This window comes from Vicugna pacos, chromosome 30 (genome assembly GCF_048564905.1).
Source record: "Vicugna pacos chromosome 30, VicPac4, whole genome shotgun sequence".
Lineage (NCBI taxonomy): Eukaryota > Metazoa > Chordata > Mammalia > Artiodactyla > Camelidae > Vicugna > Vicugna pacos.
In genome coordinates, this window is record NC_133016.1 from 3,264,147 (window position 1) to 3,283,636 (window position 19,490).

Sequence of the window (19,490 nt, forward strand, 5' to 3'; positions counted from 1 at the left end):
ATGTTAATTATTTTCTTCTGGGTTAAATTCTCATTACAATTATTAGTACATGATCGATAAAAACCACCTATATATTTTATACATTTTGGTAAAGAATTTTTAGCTATTTAGAGTAATATATTGGAAGGCTATCCTTTACTCATGTCTATTAGGCTTTAAAATAATAGTTCAGGTATCTATAAATGAGGTTATTGCTGTAATGAGAAACAGGATTTGGTGAAAAACAGCGAAAAAAGTGAGAGTAGAATCCATAGCACATACAGGTTTACTAAAATTTTGTGGGTATGTGCTGGTAATAAATAAGAGAAAAGAGAAAGCTTGGGTCCAAGTAAAAAGTGAATATGCATTTACAGTACCTAATAATCATTTGACAAAAGTTACTGAAAATGTTTCTTCTGCAAATCTGAATAAAAGTTAAGAAAATTTACTCTTGACATAGCACTTTTACTTGGAAATATATTAATTGTCAGAAGGTGGAACTTTGTACCTCCTACCCCTTGAAATAAAGCAAAATATGCAACAGACAAAGGTGGCCTCGAGTAAGGACGCGGTCTCTAATAGCATACTGCGGTATTTCAAACTGTCCCTTTGGAGCATTTTGGCTTTTCGAAGAGTTAATAAGCGTACAGCACTTAGAGCAAAGCCTGGCATTGAGCATCTGGGTCTGTTCAGGCTGTTGTAACAAAATACCACAGACTGGATACTTTATAAATCACAGAAATTTACTTCTCCCAGTTCTGGAGGCTGGAAGTCCATGATCAAGGTGTCGGCAGATTCAGCATCTGTTGAGAGAGACTTCCTCATTCATAGCTGTCTTCTGCACGTACCCTCACAGGGCAGAAAGCTCTCTGGGGTCTCTTTGATAAGAGACCAATCCCACTCATGAGGCTCTTCCCTCATGACCTTATGACCTCCCAAAGGCCCAGATACCGCCAGATACCATCATCACCTTGGGGTTAGGTCTCAACACATGAATTTTGGGGGAACACAAACACTCAGTCTATGTAGCACTGAGTGTCTTGTAGGAGAGCAGAAAGGCAGGAGGGACAGCAAGCAGCTCCACTGCTGGCCTGTTCCTAGGTTTATCTGCTCCAGGAGCAAGTTCACGTGGAATCTGGGCAACTGGAAGTTGGTGCCCTTAAAACTTTTTGAACCTTCCTTTAAAAGTCTTCTTGCGCCCCCAGTATTTCAGTCTGAGACCACTGCCTTACCTGGCAATTAAGAAACTGAGCTAATATTTAAACCTAAGGTGCACAGCTGGGAATCTCCAGCAGGTGGCGCTGCAGTCCATTCCTTTTTGGGTCCAGGATGCTTCTCAAGGTTGCTCCATAGGGACCAATCAGATCATAGTTTAAGGAGCTGAGTAAACAGGTTTCTCCTCTTCCCTGCTGGACTTTTGGGGGAACAGGGATACTATGAGAGAAAACAAAGAAGTATGTGGTCGGGTGACCAGAGGTTGGGTGCTTCAGAAAGAGAAGTGGTGTGACTTATTTGAGAACTTAGGGACTATTAGCAACATGAAAATTACTACTGATTACAGATCCATTAATAAAACGTTAGATCATGCTTCCAATTACGACTTTCAGATCCTAGCACGAGTCACAGAACTTAGTCTCCAGACTCCTAATCAGTTCCGTTTAACCAAGTTTAACTAAACACACAGACCATGGGAGCATCCATTACCTTGGAAAACTGAGATCTTCCCTGGGCAGAGGCCACTGTGGAAAGCCTGGTTGTTCTCCAGAAGCCAGATGCAGAGAAGGATGCCAAGTAGGATGGCCTAGGAGCGTCCATGTGCTTCACCTGCCTCAGCCTCCAGCGGCTGCTGAATTCCATCCCCCCATGAATGGTCTCTGTGGGGCCCCTGCAGGGCGTCTGTCAGACACCATCCCCCATTCTTAAGATGGGGACCAGGCCGCCCTTGGAGACTCAAAGGCTGAGAGGGAACTGTTTAGTTCCCCTCGTATTTCAGTTGTGGTCTCACTGTCTCCACCCCGGGGAGGTGTGAAGTCCAGACAGAGTAGAAGGAACAGCTTTGACGAAGGGACCGCGGGCTCCACTCACCTGCCAAGGCCCCTCTGGTGTGTGTCCCTGCGTGGCGCATCCAGGAGCCACGGTGTCCTCTGTCCTCCCTACGAGCTGGGGATTAGGTCTCTGCCCAGAATCTGTCTCTCCAGAGCAAAGGCTCCGACACACAGGGCAGTTTGGCACTCTTGTTGAGCTGTAGGTTTTTTACTTAACAAATATCTTTTGTTTTATTCTCAACCCAGGAAGATACTTCAAAAGTAAGATTGAACATTGGTTGGGAAAGGTAGGGTAGCTTCTTTACTGAGTCCAATCTTCCTTTGTTCTGTCTGAGTCCCCCCACCCAGCTCCTCCCTGGTACACACGTCCAAGGTAAGGACCATGCCCAGTGTGTCTTCTGAGCCCCCAGGTTCGGCCTTTAGCTCCCAGGAAGAGAGAAGTATGCAGGTGCTAAGATGGAAGGGGCTTCTAGAGAGAGCGGCCCACAGAGAGCTGGGTGCCACACACGGCCAGCGTCCGTGCTGATGACCCAGCGGCCACCTGGGGAGCCCACATCTCAGACACACAGAATTCGTTTTCTTTGTCCAAGTGAATATTTCTCAAAAGAGAGCATGTGATTGGTTTAGCAGGTCACCATCAGGAATCAATTCCCCTACTGGGCAGAAGGCCTGCCGGCTTCTCTCCAGGCCAGCGGCCAGCAGCTGATGGCTGCCTCTGGGTCGGGTGCCCATCTGGTGCAGCCCGACCTGGCTGAGGAGGGGACATCACAGCTGGGCGTGGCGCTCTGCACATGACCATGCTGGACTGGGGGCAGGACACAGACCGGGAAGGTTTCAGCAGGCAGGAGTTTGCTCTGGCTCACTGGTGATTCTGTCGGAAGCAACAGAAGTTCCCGTTCCATCTGGGGTCAGGTCGGGACTCTGTCCCAGCAGTTGAAGAAACAGAACTGCTTTTATCCTCAAGACAAAAGCTACCCCTGGATTCAGTACAGACTTCTTGACTTAACAGTTTCTGGGGTGGCCTTGCATCCAAGAATTCGGAGGTGCCAACCTGGGCAGAGAAATGTGGGTGGGCAGTTAAGAGATGGAAACGAGGGCTTTTAAATCACCACTGCAAAGAAAACTCCGATTATTCTGATGACGGTTCCTCCCCACCCACCCCCGCCCCCCAAATCAACACCACCACCAACAAAAACCCACAACAGCAGCAGCTGCAGCGGGACCTGGTCTTCACCTTCTGCATCAGCATCTCCTGCCTTCTGGCCTGGAGCAGTTACACAACACCTTAACTCCGAGTGTATTCAAAAACGTCAATTTGGTGAATTCATAAAACCCCTGCAATTCGCTCTAATTCAGTGAAATCTACCCTGACTATGCCAAAGATTTTCAAGCTCAAAGGGCCTGAAAGAGCTCAAGATACAGCTTTGCTGTTCCCACTGATATTTGTGAGCTTTTCACAAAGGTCAGTAAAAGCACCGTGGACCTGGAACAGACATCCACATGCCACAGTTAACATCCGGGCTCCGCAGCGCTGGCTTTCTGTCCTGAGCCATCGCACCTGGGCACCCCGGGCGGTCTCCCCGTTTTACTGCAGGTGTTCTTGGCCACGTGTTTTTCACTGGAGATAGAGTTTGGCTGCCGGGTGTCTGAATAGGAGCCTTGTGGTCAGTTTAGCGCTGAATTTTCTTTTTTTAATGTTTCACTTTTCAGAAATACGTTTTTGTTGATGTTCCCGATTGCCACAAAGATCTTTTGGGAAGAGTGTTCTGAAGGTCACGGTTGTGTCCTACTGACACAAAGCGGTAACTGAGGACGCTGAATTTGGGTCACAAGTCCTGAAGTAGCCTGGTGCCTGGCACACACTCAGTGTTCTCTGAGCACTTGGAGAGGGAGTGGACAGATGGATGGATGGACAAAACTATTCCTCCTTTTGTTCTTTCCTCCCTCTCCTTGGAGAATCCCCTCCAACAGGTGTGTCTTACGGGTGTAGTGACTTGGAAGGAAAGTTCAAATACCCTCCCCTACCCCGCCCACCATCTTCTTGCATTGGCCGCGAAGTTATACATCCAGGAAGTTATACCTACAGGCTCCCAGATGGCTCAAGACTTAGTCTCACTCAGCGCCTGAGGGTGGGCCTCTGAATAAATGTATAAAATTCTACTTTTGACAGTCATAAATGTCCACCGGCAATCAAATGCCTTGAGAAACTGCACCCAAGGCAAAAAGGACAACCCTCCTCCACCCTCCCCCAACAAAATCTTAACACAACCCAGAATTTCTGCCGTATACACGGTCCTTGGACAGAAGGGGAAGAAAGCCCCCTCTTCAGTTCTTTTACAGATTTTGAGATGACCCGCTACCAGTGGGGCAAGTGACTGCTGTTTACAGAGCCTCCAACTGGTTTTACATTATCAGGTGTCCTTGAATGAAATCTTTAGATTTTCATCTTTTGTGTCTACTCTACTCTAAAAATGTGTGTAAATTTCCACACTGTCATGAGAATTTCAAACTGATTTTGGAGCTTGGCCACTAATACTGTTAATTGGGATTTGTCGTCTTTCATAAGGTGACAAATTGTCAGGACTCACCTGTGAGTTGGCGATGAGTCTTCTGGGTTGATATCCTCTCTCTTGGCTGCAATAATACCAGTATTCATTTCTCAATTATGTTTCAAAATATCCAAATACTTAAGGATTATACTCACTAATTAACCAACAAAAAACTTGTTGATGTTTAAGCCTGCACCCCCACTCCCCATCTTGCACTGAGCATTTAGAAAGGATCCGTATGCTGAGTTTAGTTAAAAGCATACGACGCCTGCTACAGCTGACTTCAGATTTAATGCAAAGGATATAAAACATAAGAGAAGCATGTTCGCTCACCGGAAATTATACCCACTTACCAAGGACGCACAGCAGATTTCTGCCAGAACAATTCTCTAAGCACACGCTCTGTTTTGTGGCCCGCGATTTATTCCATCTTCACCTATTTCTGAGCCGGCGCACTTAGGTGATGAAGGTTCCAGTCCCCTTCCCCTTCCCCTTCTTCCTTTGATTGACTGGCTTTCCACCAACCTTTCACTTTCTTATTTGAGAAACAAAGCATATACTTGGGGATTTTAAAAAATTCATGATTCGTTTATACTTTGTTGGCGGTTTAAGGCTATTTTCCCAGCTTGTCTTTTAAGTGAAAGGAAAAGAAAAAAAGAAACCACCAAAAACCTATCCTGTGTCAAACTATAAACAGCTTTAAAATCCCTGGATGAACAAAGGGAACTGAAACAGTTGAATGTTCCAGAAAATATCAAGAGTTCTGTGTGTTTTGAGCTATTACGATCTGCCCAAGGCTGGAGGAAGAGACCGGCCGGGGGAGGCGAACCCCGTTAAACAATTCTCTGTGTTTACTGCACAAAATCTGCAAACACAGAGTGAAAAATTTCAGTGTCTTCTTTGGGAAAAACAAAATAACCCACCATCCAGAGCACGTTAGGTGACAAACGTCTGCGCACGCTCAGATGTGTGCCTCCCTCCAGCCGCGAGCCACCAGAAAAGCGCTGGGCTTAGGGTCGCTTCCAGTCGGTCCGGCTAATTCAGTACATGAGCCCTCCTGGGCCCAGCGGCCTTTGGGTCTCATCTCTAATCGTGAAACAAAGGCCATGTAACTTCCAGCATCAACAGCGGGAGGTTTTCCCTCCCCCGCGACTGCACGTATACTCAGCCACCCCGAGACTGTTTCTCAAAGTAATCTATTTATAATAAATAAATATTAGGTTCTGGGGCTCCTGCAACAAATTCCCACAAACTGGGCAGCTGGTGAACAACAGAATGCATTGTCTTACGGCTCTGGAGACTGAAAGCCTGAAATCAAGGCATCGCAGGGACGCGAACCCTTTGGAGGCTCTGGGGGAGGACGCCTCCCTGCCTCTTCCATCTTCTGGTGGCTCCTGGCATTCCCAGGTGTTCCCCAGAGTTCCCTGGCTTGCAGCTGCACCCTCCAGTCTCTGCCTCTGTCTTCCCACGGCCTCCTCCCTGTGTGTCCTCTCCTCTTCCCATAAGGACACCAGTCACTGGATTTAGGATCCGCCCCCCCAACAATCCAGTAAGACCTCATCTTAATTAATTACATCTGCAAAAAACGTAGTTCCAAGATTCCAGGTGGATGTGAATTTGGGGGACACTACTCAAGCCAGTGCACATGTATTTCACAGTCACGTGCTCAGCGCACAGGACAACCCCCACACCATGCGTCTGTGCCCTCAAGAACGCTGCAGTTGACCTAATGCCCAAGGGCTCCCCGATACAACCATCCAAACAGACACCCCCATAACCCCCATGTCCAGAGCGGCTTTGATACCTACTGGGACCTCCAGAAGGAAGCAGAGAAGTAGAAAGAGGAAGAAAAATAGAAAAAAATGGGAAAAAGGAATACCCAGTGGAGAGGAGACACTGAGGCAAGGAGAGGACAGAGCAAGCCAGCGGCGCCCCAGCAGGGAGAACTGCCCACCCCTGGGTCCTTGCGTGCACCTTCGGAGCCCAGCACTGTGGGTGCGATGACGCCGGAGATGGAGGTTTCCGGTGATTTTACTCACATGGGAAACTTGATCAGCAGGGCTCATGGCACATATCACCATCCCGCCAGTGCACCAGGGGTCGGCCCCGGCCCTCCTGGGAACACAAGGCTCCCGCCACCCGCTTCCTAGAACCCAGGGAACATGGAGCATGTCAGGCCCTCCTCAGAGGGCTATAAGGCCACCACACAGGTCACCCACAATGAGGAAGCCACCGAGGCAGGACATTTCAGCACGTGCCTGGCTGATTGGCGCTGCCAGGGCCCACCTGGGATGGAATATTTGGGCCTAATCAGAGAAGTTATTTGTCTTGAAATCAGTGAAAGTCAAGGTTCAGGGCTTCTCTCCCACAGGCCCCTTCTAATTGTCTACTTTTGTGCCTACCTTTTATTCACAGCTCTCTGCTCCTTTTCTTAAAGAGACCCCCTAACTTCTAAGACCTCAGGTCCCACAAACCGAGGTCCACCAGGGCCAATGACAGACAGCAGAGATGCCCAGGGCCACCAGGCACCTGGATCCCAGCTGCTGCCTCGAATCCCCTCTCAGAACAACACGTGGGCTTCATTCCAGGGGCTCCTGTCTCCCTGTGACTTAAGTTATGCTGTCTATTTTTAAAAGCCCATTTCGCTTTTCACTGTACTTAATTTTACAGAAAATAGAATGGAAGAAACCACCTGTACCAGCAGTTCCACCAATACGTTTAGCCTGGCCTCTTAATTATCTTCAAGAACTGTCTCAGTCTGGGGAGCATCCCCCGGGAAGCTTTAGAAAACATGGCCGTCTGTCTCCCTGCGGGTTCCCAGCGGTTCTCAGGTAGCCGGCCTGGGATGGGGCCTGAGCCTCGAGGTTCCCAAAGCTCCCGGGGCTCCCAGGTTGACAGCCGCCAGTAGGATCCAACTTTGTTTCCCTGGTGTGGCTGTGGCGTCAGGAGAGGCTGTTAGGGCGGACGTGGGGCCACTCCTGGGGAGGGTGCCGGTGGGGGGGGGGCGTTGGGCCCTGAAGGACCCAGGGGCCCAGCTGGGGGAGACGAGCAGTGGACCGTGTCTGCCCTCGGCCACATTTCCTTTGGCATCTGTTGCTGAGATTCCCAGGGAAGGCTTTCCTTCCTCAGGAGCTGTGGGTCCAGTGAGGACGCAGAGCCGGCGGGGAGTGCGGGGAGGAGGGCGTGGAGGAATCCACACGTCCCTGTTCTGCGGCTTACTATAAAGACAGCAGGAAACACTGCAGCACATACTGGCAAGGGGATAAGCACGGATAAGCACGGACGTCAGCGGAAGAGAACAGAGTCTGGAGCCACGTAAACACGGCCGAGCAAACTTTGACAACAGCAAACAAGCAATTCAATGGGAGCAGGACAGTGTTTTTCAAGAAGTGGTGCTGGAACAACTCGACGCCCAATATGCAGGAAAGGGACCGCATCCTCAGGCTTTACTCAGAAATTAACTCAAAGACCGAAATCGGCTGGTAGGAGAATGAAAAGACAAGCTCCTTACTGGGAGGAAGTACTCACACGTCACAGCTCCGCTAAAGGATGTGCATCCAGGAAACACAAAGCTCTCAACTTCAACAGTAAGAAAACTCGGTCAAAAAATGGGAAAAGAGCAGACACTTTACTATAGAGGATCTATGGACAGCAAATATGCCCCTAAAAAGATGTTTGACTCCATTAGATGTTAGGGAAATGCAGGCTGAGACCACAGTGTGCTGTCTACAAGCCTTCTGTGGCCTGCCCGACACTGCTGTCTCAGGCTGTAGATTCCAAGAGGGCAGGGGATTTGCTCCCTGCTGGAACAGAGCGGCTGGAATAGAAGAACACTTCCAGTAGCAAATCCTGGTGAGGACGCAGAGCGCCGGGAAGCCTCAGCCTTGCTGGCAGAGATGTAAAGTGGTACATCTTTGGAAGACAATTTGGCAATTTCTTATAAAGTTAAGAAACCCCATTCCTAGGTATGAAATCCCTAGAGAAATAAAAACGTGTGCTCACCCGAAACCTGGGCACAACTACTCACAGTCACCCCGAACTGGAGACAACTCAGATGTTCTTCAGCAGGTGAATGCAGAAACCAACGGTGGTGCATTCACATGGTGGAATATGACTCAGTGATTAAAAGGAGTGAATTGTTGATACACGCAGCTACCTGCAGGTATCTCAAAAGCATCACGTTGAGTGAAAGAAGCTAGTCTCCAAAATGTATGGTTCCGTTTCTACGACGTTCTCAAAAGCACAAAACTCAGTGATCACTGGGGATGTGGCGGAGGGGGTGGGCAGCAGGAGGGGCGGGTTGGCTGACTGAACTATTCTGTACCTATGGCTACACGACTCTACATGTGTGAAATTCATAAAATGGCACGCACGCTCACGTAAAAGTCATGTCTTCTCTACGCTGGTTTAAAAATAAAACTGTAGAAGCTGAGATCAGTTAGAACTTGTACAGGTGATTATTACCATGGACTTTTAGTGATCGGTATCAGCAAGGCCCTCATTATAGCTGCATTTCTTAAAGCGCCCAATACCAGTTATCCATTTTCTTCAGTTACACAAATAAAATATTTGGTTTGGTCACAGGAAAATAATGACGTAGGAGTAAGACGTGGATGCCTGCTACTACCTCTAAATGACGCCGACAGAAGTTCCCTCCCCCCCAAAAAATTAAAGACAGAAGAGCTGGAAGGAAGGAAATCAAACCATCGTTATTTGCAAGTAGAAGAGGAGGGAGACAAAGAAATACAGAGAAACCGGCCGCACCCCCTCCTCAGCACAGATGTTCTGGTCAGAGGCTGACCTGAGCCAAGAAGGAGGGGGGTTACAGACGAACTCTGGAGTTCTAATGGTAAACAGGCCAAGATGCTGTACTACTTAGAAAACAGGCTATTGTTTAGCACTGAAAGTGGTGAAGCTGCAAGTTTTGCCAAAAACGTCCAGAGCCAGGAGTACTGAAAACAATATTATACGATGTTATGGAAAAAAAAGAAAAAACCAGGAATCTGCTTTGTGATTGCTTGGTAAGAAGACAAGCTAATCCATTATGCTAATGAGATAGATGTTCAAACTCAAGGTGTGATGGAAGCAACAAAGCCATGGATGACCTGCTCCGAGACCTCCCCGCCCTGGTCCCCTGCATCACATCCACACATCCATCCACTCCTGCTGAGGGGCCAGCCCTGTAAACGCAGGCCACTTCCCAACTCAGAGTAAACAAAACCAGTGCCTCCCCTGCCCTTGGAATTCACTGTGATGTGAAGGGGCAGGCCAGGCTCAGAGACGACTGAGCGCATCTTCCCCATGAAAACTGCAATCTGTACGAGAAAAACGTTAAGTGCACTTGGCAGGAGTGAGTGAATAAGGGAAAAAATTACATGACAGAATGAGCAGAACTTGGCGGGGAGCCTGGAAAGGGAGCCTCAGAGTGCTGGAGGGAGCTGGTAGTGAGGGAATTAGGGGAGTTAATTGGTTTGCACGATGAAGGGCAGCTTCCCTCACCACCTTTGGCTAGAGTTACTCAATTATTTGCATTGACTGGCATTCGTTGTATGAGATTTTCTTCCTGAGTAATCCTGTACCTTGGCAAGCATGTAAAATATAGTTTTTGTAACTTTAAGAAGAAAAGAGTGCTGATATACAGTAGTTGTAATCAGAATAGAAAATCAGTGCTTTATAGTGAATCTTCTGATTTCGCAGAAGCAACGTGCTCCATCAGAAGGCCAGCTTTCATTACCACCTGATATTTCCCTTTATGAACAATCGTGCATTCTAGCAGGGACACAAGCGCATGTCTGCACATCCAGGTTCATAGCGGCCCTAGTCACAGTAACTGAAAGGTGGAATCAGTCAGGTGTCTGTGGACAGAGGAATGGATAAGCAAAATGTGGTCTGGACCTGCAACAGAATATCACTCAGCCAGGAAACAGCAGGACGTTCTGACACATCCACAACAAGGAAGACCCTTGAGGACATTATGCTCAGGGAAACAAGCCAGACACAAAAGGACGAGTCTGTGGGCACCTGGAGTGGTCAAAGTCACAGAGACAGAACACAGAGTAGCGGTTGCTGGGGGCTGGGGGCAGGGCGGGATGGGAGTTCCTGTTCAATGGGAATAGGATTTCAGTTTAAGAGGACAGAAAGTTCTGGAGATGGATGGTGGTGGTAGTTGCACAACAAAGTGGATGTACTTCATGCCACTGAACTATACACTTAAAAATGGTTAAAACGGTAAATTTTATGTTATATATATATTTTACCACAATAAAAAATTATGTTTTCTAATGGGAAATTATGTATCTTTCAGTTTATTAATGCATTCATATATTCGAAGGACATCTTGGTTGCTTCTAAGAGTTGGCAATCTTGAATAAAGCTGCTGTAAACATCCACGTGCAGATTTCTGTGTGGACATGACTCCTCTGGGTAAATACCAAGGAGCACATTTGCTGGATCATATGGTCAGAATGTGCTTTGTTTTGTACGAAACTGCCAACTGTCTCGCAAAGTGGGTGGAACCATTCTGCAGCTCCCCCGGCAGAGGACGAGAGTTCCTGTTACTCCACACCCTCACCAGCATTTGGCTTTGTCGGCGTTTTGGATTTTGGATTTTGGCCATTCAGATAGGTGTGCAGTGACATCTTCTTGTTGTTCCAATTTGCCGTCCCCTGGTGGTGACACAGGATGCTTCAGTGAGGACTGTCAGCACATGTTTAGGACACATGGATGGCACAAAACCTCAAAATATTTGTTCAAAGTACTTGGTTTTATTTTGGAGAGTCCACGGGGAGCAATGGAGTAATCATCACGGGGAAGGGAAAATTCCTTAAGATTTCCACGCAGTTGGTTTATGGTTGAGGATTATGTTTTGCTGACTTGGCTGGGGAGGGGAGGAGTGCCACCATCCTTTCAGTGCTTTGGGCCACTGCAGGTCTCAGTGGGCCCCCTCAGGCCCCACATCTAGCTGGCAAGTCCTATCCAGGCCACCATGACAACGTCCCTCCCTCCCACAAAGGCTGTCTCCAGTCCCTCCTTTACGGAGCCCTGAGTGATCTTGGACAAAGAGGTCGAGGCCATGCTCCAGCCCAGGGCATCTGATTGCTCTGTGAAATGCTGTCTGCTGCCACCAGTCCATCCTTTCCTGCCCAGACCCCTGCCCAGGCCCTCCGCCTGCACCCCTGTGTCTTTGCCATGGAGCGCCCGAGTCCTCCTTCTGTCCCGGTGGCCCCTACTCAGCCCGCAAGGCTCACCTCCAGCACCACCTCCTGCCTCCCCTCCCCTCGCTCCACCTGGCGCTGTCTAAACGCCTGGGTGGACGTGTGTTTTACACACCTGGTTCTCTCATGAAACCGGGGGCATCTCGATGGAAAAGCAGTGAGTGTCCTGTCATCTTGGATTCCTCAGCATCCAGCCTGCTGCTCCTAGGAAGGATGTCTGAGGTTGAACAAGGCCACAAGATGCTTTCTGGGGAGCAGGGCTGAGGCGGCACAACCTCTTTGATGTAATAATGCCACCGCTTCACTCACAAGGCCACCACTGGCTTTCAGCAGCACTTGGAGAGCCAAGGTGACTGGGGCTGAGGGGAAATCGGGGTGACTTGACACTGTGGCTTCTCATAGGTGACAGTCAATAACCCCCGCTGAGAAGAATCTTACTCCAGAAGTGTGGGTATCTTCAGGACGTTTATTTGGCGACGCAGCGGAAGCCGCAGCATCAGGCTTTCCCGATTTAGACGCATCAGAGTCCAGGGCCTTCTGCTTTCGTCTGCTGGTGAAAGAGACCCGCTTAACCGGCCCCACTTTCAAGTTGGGTGGGCCGTTCCGGCGGCAGACTGCTCCAGGCACGCTTCCCGGCGCAGCTGCTCCCTGCACGGTTGCATGCCTTTTGCCAAAAAGCAAAGAAATTCTGGAACGTCACCCTTTCCTCAGAAGCCCTGTGCAGGAGTCTCCGGGCCGAGGCGCGGATGCAGGTGTGCCCCGCGCGGGGCTCCCAGGCGAACGCAACGGGCGACGGGCTCCTCCGCGCGTGCCCGCCGGCGCCCGCGGTGTCGGGGGAGGTGCGAGTGCTCCCGCCGCTCCTCCTGCGCTGGAGGGAAATCCCAACCAGCAGCTGCGTCTTGAGTTGAAATGAAAATGCAAGAAAGAAGCCCCGAAACCGGTTAGAGATTTCCTAACTTGTCCCAAACAATGTGGTGCAACTGTGTGGGTGGTTCGGAAACCCCAGAGGCTTGTAAACCAAGGAGAATCCAGCAAGGAACACAGTCATCCCTTCTGCGCAAAGATTTCTGGCCGAGCAAAGGCACCAGCGAAACAGCACAGCGAAGACGCAGGGGGCGGTCCCAGAATCTTACACTCAGGGCAGCGCAGGAACTGCGCTGGGTGCCCGCGGGCCTTCAGCTCACCGACTTTAAGCGGCACCAGTGGTGCTCTGAGACGTGAGGACAACGAGCTGCCCTCAGAGTCCTGCAGTGCGGTTCTGTCACAAAAGGACCTCACTGCAGGACAAGCCAGAACGATCACATAAATTGTGGGGCCACTTCCGGCCATTGAGAATAAAATGACGTCTCTTCACGAGGAAATCAAGCTGAAACGCCACTTTACATCCACTATAACCAATATCATGAAGTTGGCAAGGATGTGGAGAAACTGGAACCCTGGCACATGGCTGATGGGATGTAAAATGTGACCACTTCGGAAGAGTTTGGCAATTTCTTAAGCTAGAAGTAAAAAATCAGAAGACCCAGCAATTTCATTGCTCAGAAGTCAATAAAAATAAAAACATATGTTTACATAAAGACATGTGCAGGAAAGTTTGTAACACCAAAGAGTGGAAACAACCCAAATGTTCACCAACTGATGAGTGGATAAACAATACGTGACTTAACCATACAGAGGAGTACCACCCAGTAAAACAAAAGGAATGAAGGAGTGACACTCTTACCATGTGGATGAACCTCAAAAACACTAGATTGAGTGAAAGAAGCCAGACACAAAACATGCCTATTGTATGATTTTATTTATATGAAAGGCCCAGAAAAAAGCAAAGCTATAAAGACGGGTTAGCGGTTGCCCGAGGCTGGGGGTGGGAATAGGGAGCAAATTCTAACGGGCTGGAGAGGTCCTTCTGGGGTGATAGAAATGTTCCCAAACTGGATGGTGGTGACCATCCCACAACTCTAAATTTACTAAAAATCACTGAATTGCATACATAAAATGAGAAAATTTTATGGTATGTGAATTATGCTTCCATAAATCTGTTAACAAATCATGCCCACACCCCCGCAATCTGAGAAGCTCGGGTGTGAAGGGGCTCTGATCCAGGAGGCCGCCTGCCCTTAGACAGGAGGAAGCTGTGGCCCCTCGTCTTACAGGCACAAGGAGGGAGGGGCACGGGCCATTCCTGAGTTTCTGGGCAGGGGGGTAAGAGGCTTTCTCTGGCTCCTGAAAGATGACAAGGATGAAAGAGAGGAGAAACTATATAATCCTAGGGCTTGGCCCACAGACCCTCCACCACTGTGGCTCCCACGCTGGTCATGCAGGGCCCAACAGGGGGTCCTGGGACCCGCAGAGGTTTGGCAACAGCAGCCTCAGACCTGTTCTTTAGAAGGGTCCCTGGGGGGTGGTCACGGGCGGCAGGAGGGAGCAGAGAGGAGCAGAGATGTCATAGCCTATTCTGCAGAGAGTCCGTGTGGCAGAGTGTCTGCTCTCACCGAGGGAGGGCTGCCACGCTGTCGTTCACCTCTACATCTTTACACCAAAGCAGCGGTGCTTGTAGAGTGAATAAGTGAATGAATTCCTGCCAGAAAGATGAGCAAGGCTGGGAGATCACAGAAGACGACCCAGCCCTGACAAAGTGGGTCCAGATGGCATCTCTCCGATGACCAGCATCACAGCCGCTCTTGAGACTAGAAGCTACTGACACCAGAGGTCTCGTGTCTGCTTCTCTTCGAGTAACTTCTCTCTTTAAATAAAAATGCTTTTTCAAAGAATATGAAAAAGAATACACAGGTGTAACTGAATCACTTTGTTGTACACCAGAAAATAACACCACTTTGTAAATCAACTATACTTCAATTTTAAAAAAATGCTTTGTCATTACATAAATAATGCATGCTTGTCTTAAATAAAATTAGAAAATTTACATACGTAAAGGGAACAAGATAAAAATCGCCTGTCACCCCTCCACTAGAGGTAACACTATAAACATTTTGATGTCTCTTTCCATATTTTTTTTGTGTGTAAATAAGTACACGGTGTGCTTAGAAAAACTAAGATGGGACATAATGTTTTGAAATCTGCCTTTTCACTCAATGACGTATCATGAATGTCTGTATTGACCAGGACTGTGCTCACTGTAAACGTCAGAGACCCAACCCAAATTGGCTTTATCCACAAAGGGGGTCTGTCCGCTGGGGGATGGAAAGGTCAGAGGCTCACATGAAGTCCTGGTGAGTCTTGCCCCTCCTTCCCCTCCCTCCTCGTGGTTGACCTTATTCTCCAGCTGATTCTCCCCCCAACCCCTCCCCGTGGTGGCCCCCGGCCGGCCCCGCATCCTCAGAGTCTGGCATCCTCAGTGGGACAAAGCCTCCTTCCCAATGGCTCCAACAAAGCCTCAGAACACAGTTCCCTGCCACTCGTTGGCTGGGGGCCCTCGGCCAACCCTGTGGTGGGGAGACGCCCTCCTCGGTGGGCTTTCTTACAAACTCACCCCCCTGCATTTCGGGACAAACCACAGGGACTGAGCGTGAGATGGTGTGATTCCCTAAGAAAACGTGGGGTGTGTGGGGAGAAGGAAATGGGCAGGGCCAGGAAAAAGGACATCTCCTGTAACACCGATCCACACCGACTTCATGGCACCATCTTTGATGACAGCATACAATTTTCCGCCAGAAGATGACTAAGGGCTACCAGACCAACCCCCAGCGCACACCTTTAGGTTGCTTGCAGCTTGTTGCTGTCACACAGCGCGCTGTAAAGAAAGTCCCAACACTACATCTTTGCCCGCATCCTTCAGGAATTCTCCCGAACCAGCATAGAGCAGTGATTGAGCTTTATGAACTGCGTGATTCTGGGACTCCAGGCAAAACTGTGAGAGAAGCCCCACTTGGTTTTTTCTTCCCCCTAACAATTCTAAGCTCCTGTCTCCTCATGTCTTGACTCCCCGGCCTCTGGCTGCAAAGGACCCCACCCCCACCCCGAGGCTGGTTCAGACAGTGAAGTAACTTCTCCTTCTTTTCCAAAACAAAACTCTCATTTTAAAATGCGGCTGATCTCATTTTGAAGGAAAGCAAGGTAAATATGTGGATAAAGTGAACCCCAAGGATGCTGCAGCTGAGCTCTCTTAAGTGTGGGACGTGCAGGGGTGGGCAGAGGTTTCTCGAGTAGGGAGGGAAGCTTGGCTGTCTCTCATTTTCCTCAGGCTTATCCTCCCTCACCCCCTAACCCCACAGGTGATCAGGAATGCACCCCCTTCTGAAAGGCGAAAGGCGGCCTCCCCTTTCCTGAGCCTTCGCCCTTGTGCAAATGTGGTCGCCCTTGCTGAGAAGGGGAAACAGGGATCCGAGCAAAGCTAAGCATGAGCTAGAATCTTGTTCTGATTGTCATTTTGCAAATGACCCGTAAAGCTAATAAATATTTGACACTTTCTTGGCCTGAGGCAGGATGCTTCAATAAATGATTGTGACATGTATAGAACACTTTATCCGCTCCTAAAGTGGGCAATTCCAACACTGAAACAGGAATTAGAACATCACTCCTAGAAGCAGGTGAGTCGGCAACTCACCTCATTCCTCCCACGAACAGATCCTACTTAAAAAGGCCATTACCGCATATATCCAGAGAAAACTCTAATTCAAAAGGATCCATGCACCCAATGTTCATATCAGCGCTATCTACAAGAGCCAAGACATGGAAACAACCTAAATGTCCATCAACAGATACTGGATAAAGAAGTTGTGGTATATTTATATGACAGAATACTACCCAGCCATAAAAGAGAATGAAATGCCATTTGCAGCAACATGGATGGACCTGGAGACTGTCATTCTAAGTGAGAAAGACAAATATCACATGACATCACTTACATATGGAATCTAAATGAATGATGCAAATGAACTTATTTACAAATCCGAAAGAGACTCAGACACAGACAATAAACTTACAGCTACCAAAGGGGAGAGTGTGTATGTGTGTGGAGGGGTGCTAAATTAGGAGTTTGGGATTAGCAGATACACATCACTATATATAAAATAGATAAACATCAAGGTTCTACTGTTTGGCACAAGAAACTATATTCAATATCTTATATTAACCTATAATGAAAAAGAATATATATACTTATAGTACAGACTTCCAGCTTCAGATGAGTGAATTCTGGGGATCTAATGTATAGAATGGTGATTATAGTTAACAACACTATATTGCATCCTTGAAAGTTGCTAAGAGAGTAAATGTTGAATGTTCTTACTATAACAACAGAATGGTAGTTTTGTTAATCGAAAGATGTTTAACCTTACTGTAGTAATCATTCTGCAATATATACGTGCCATGAAATAGCCACACTGTAAACCTTAAACTTACACAGTTTTACGTGTCAGTTATATCTCAATAAAGCCGGAAAAAAACACAAAAAAATTAAAAAATAAAGAAGAAAGATAAAATAAGGGTTAAAAAAGCCAATACTCTTTCCTGTGAAGCAGCAGATGACAACATGCACTCAGTCCACCCACCAGGTTGCTGGGAGAATTGTGTGAGCCAGTAATGGAACATATCAAGTACTGTATAAACATGGGTATATCTGTTGTTTCAAAGCCCTTAGAGGAAGAAAAATACTTTTATAAACTCATAGAAACGTGTAGAATTAAGCACTGATAAACCTCTTCGTCTAGTATAACCCAAGTCAAAGCTATAGAATTTTACATTTTCTTCTAGTAAAGGCCTATAAGCAAAATATTCAAATTCTGTTCTCAGTGACAAGTCCAACTGTCAAAAGATGAGTTCAGAACCCAGAGGATTTATGTTCAAGCATATCCCGAGCCCTGAGATGAGTCTGGACTGCTTCATTTAGCCTCAGGAAATCAGAAGGAAATATTCTCATGTTAAAAGCACTGTCCCAAGAAAAATTCCACAGGATGCTCAAAGTTTTCTGATCTTTCAGACGGAAAGCTAGGATACAGGTTCCACTCTTTTCTTTAGCAAATCTTTAAGGAACTCCTTTGACTCAGGGGCCAGATTAGGTGCTGGTTACATCAGAAATGAGACACAGCCCTTACCCTCAAGGAGCCTCTGGTCTAATGGAAGGAATAAGTGAATAAAGGCAGTGTGGTCTACGTGCTCAGTTAGACAGACCCTGCTGACAGAGTGTGCTCCCTCTGCTTGGTTGTGGTGGGTGTGTCTGAGTGTGAACACACATCCCTGGGCCTGGACTCTGGAACCCCAGTCGCTGCTCACAGGTCTTTTTTTGTTTGTTTGTTTTTCTTTTAATTGAAGTATAGTCAGTTTACAGTATTGTGTCAATTTCTGGTGCACAGCATCATGTATCAGTCATACATGTACATACATATATTCCTTTTCATATTCTTTTTCATTGTAAGTTACTGCAAGATATGGAATATAGTTCCCTGTGCTCTACAGTAGAAACTTGTTTATTTTATATGTAGTAGTTAGTCTCTGCAAAATCCAAACTCCCAATTTATCCCTTCCCACCTCATTCCCTCACTGGTAAACATGAGTTTGTTTTCTACATCTTACAGGTCTTTTTGTCCCTTGGGATTGTACTCAACCCAATTTCCATCTCCTTCAAGACAAAGGAAAACTACCTTGCGAATTTCCCTGCGAACAGAACATGCCGGGCAGGATCGCAGTACTCAGCCACTTCTAATGTTATGACTTCGGTTTTCATAGTTTGGGTGAGGGAGTGGGGGAAAGTGGTTTTTGGATCTCATACAGTTTTTTTTTTAAGGAGTCAGATTATTCAAATCAACTTGAAGTGAAGCAAGCACTGGGCCAAGCCACACCCCCAGCTCTGCAGGTACCCTAATCCTGACCTGCAGGCCCTGTCACCCCCTGCCGAGGCCGTCAGTCATTCTTAGTCACAAGCAGGCGCTCCCAAATGATGAGACCAAACTCGTCTTTCCCAGTTCCTTAAGTCAAAGCTTCACATTTTATTGTTAATGTAATTATTTGTTTAGTTGTTTGCTGCTCTAAGGGAATATCTTGTACCAAGAGTACAGCTGACCTATAAGGCACCTTCATGTAGATCCCTCAGGAAAGTCCCCTTTGGACAGGTCGGGTCCGATGGGGCTCCCTGGGAAAGTGCCTGGTGGCCTGAACTCTGAAGGACTTCAGCCCCATCCACCCTCCGCAGATTTGTGCAGTGTGCAAACTGCACAACAGGGTGGCAGCCCGGCATAGGTTCTGTATCCCAAATGTTTTGCTTTGGCTCTAGAGAGCACATAACTTCTGTATTAAAGCAATGATGATGTATGCCAACTACATTTCAGCTGAAAAAACAATGCTGAATGTTTAAAGGATTGCGTTATTGTGGGGTTATCATTTTCCTTTCTTCTGCATACTTTTCTTTATAAAGTGCCCAAGGAAGTGTGATTAATAATGTATTTCTTAAACTTACCAAAGTAAAACTTATCTTGCAGATCCTGATATTAATTTTGATCTCATGTTCTGCTCCCTCCCTCCGTGGTTTTTGATCCTAGGTTTTAAAGGGTACGTGTTAACACTTCTTTGTCTCATTTCTCTTCCTGTCCCTGCCATCCACCCCACCCCCACTCCCGCCCCAAATAAAGCTGTTGGGAAAGGGAATCACCTTTACACCATCAAGTCAAGATTTTAAAGCTGAGTCCTAGGATGCCTTCTTTGCTCCACAACAATTTTGAAAGGAGACTACAGAGTTTCGCAACAGCCAG

General features: G+C 47.7%; 1 long non-coding RNA gene across 3 annotated transcripts in view; it reads right to left on the reverse strand.

Moving 5' to 3' along the window:
- Nucleotides 1-511: 511 nt before the first annotated feature.
- Nucleotides 512-19,490, reverse strand: part of LOC140690503 (uncharacterized) — a 37,275-nt gene continuing 18,296 nt past the window's right edge. The window contains exons 3-6 of one of the 3 annotated variants that reach the window (XR_012065813.1): nt 19,199-19,276; nt 4,613-4,658; nt 2,065-3,075; nt 512-1,413 (exon numbers count right to left, since the gene is read on the reverse strand). This is a non-coding gene — a long non-coding RNA (uncharacterized lncRNA). Of the gene's footprint in view, nt 1,414-2,064; nt 3,076-4,612; nt 4,659-13,566; nt 14,546-19,198; nt 19,277-19,490 lie in introns of those variants that run through there. The other 2 variants (XR_012065815.1, XR_012065814.1) reach the window with 2 other exon arrangements.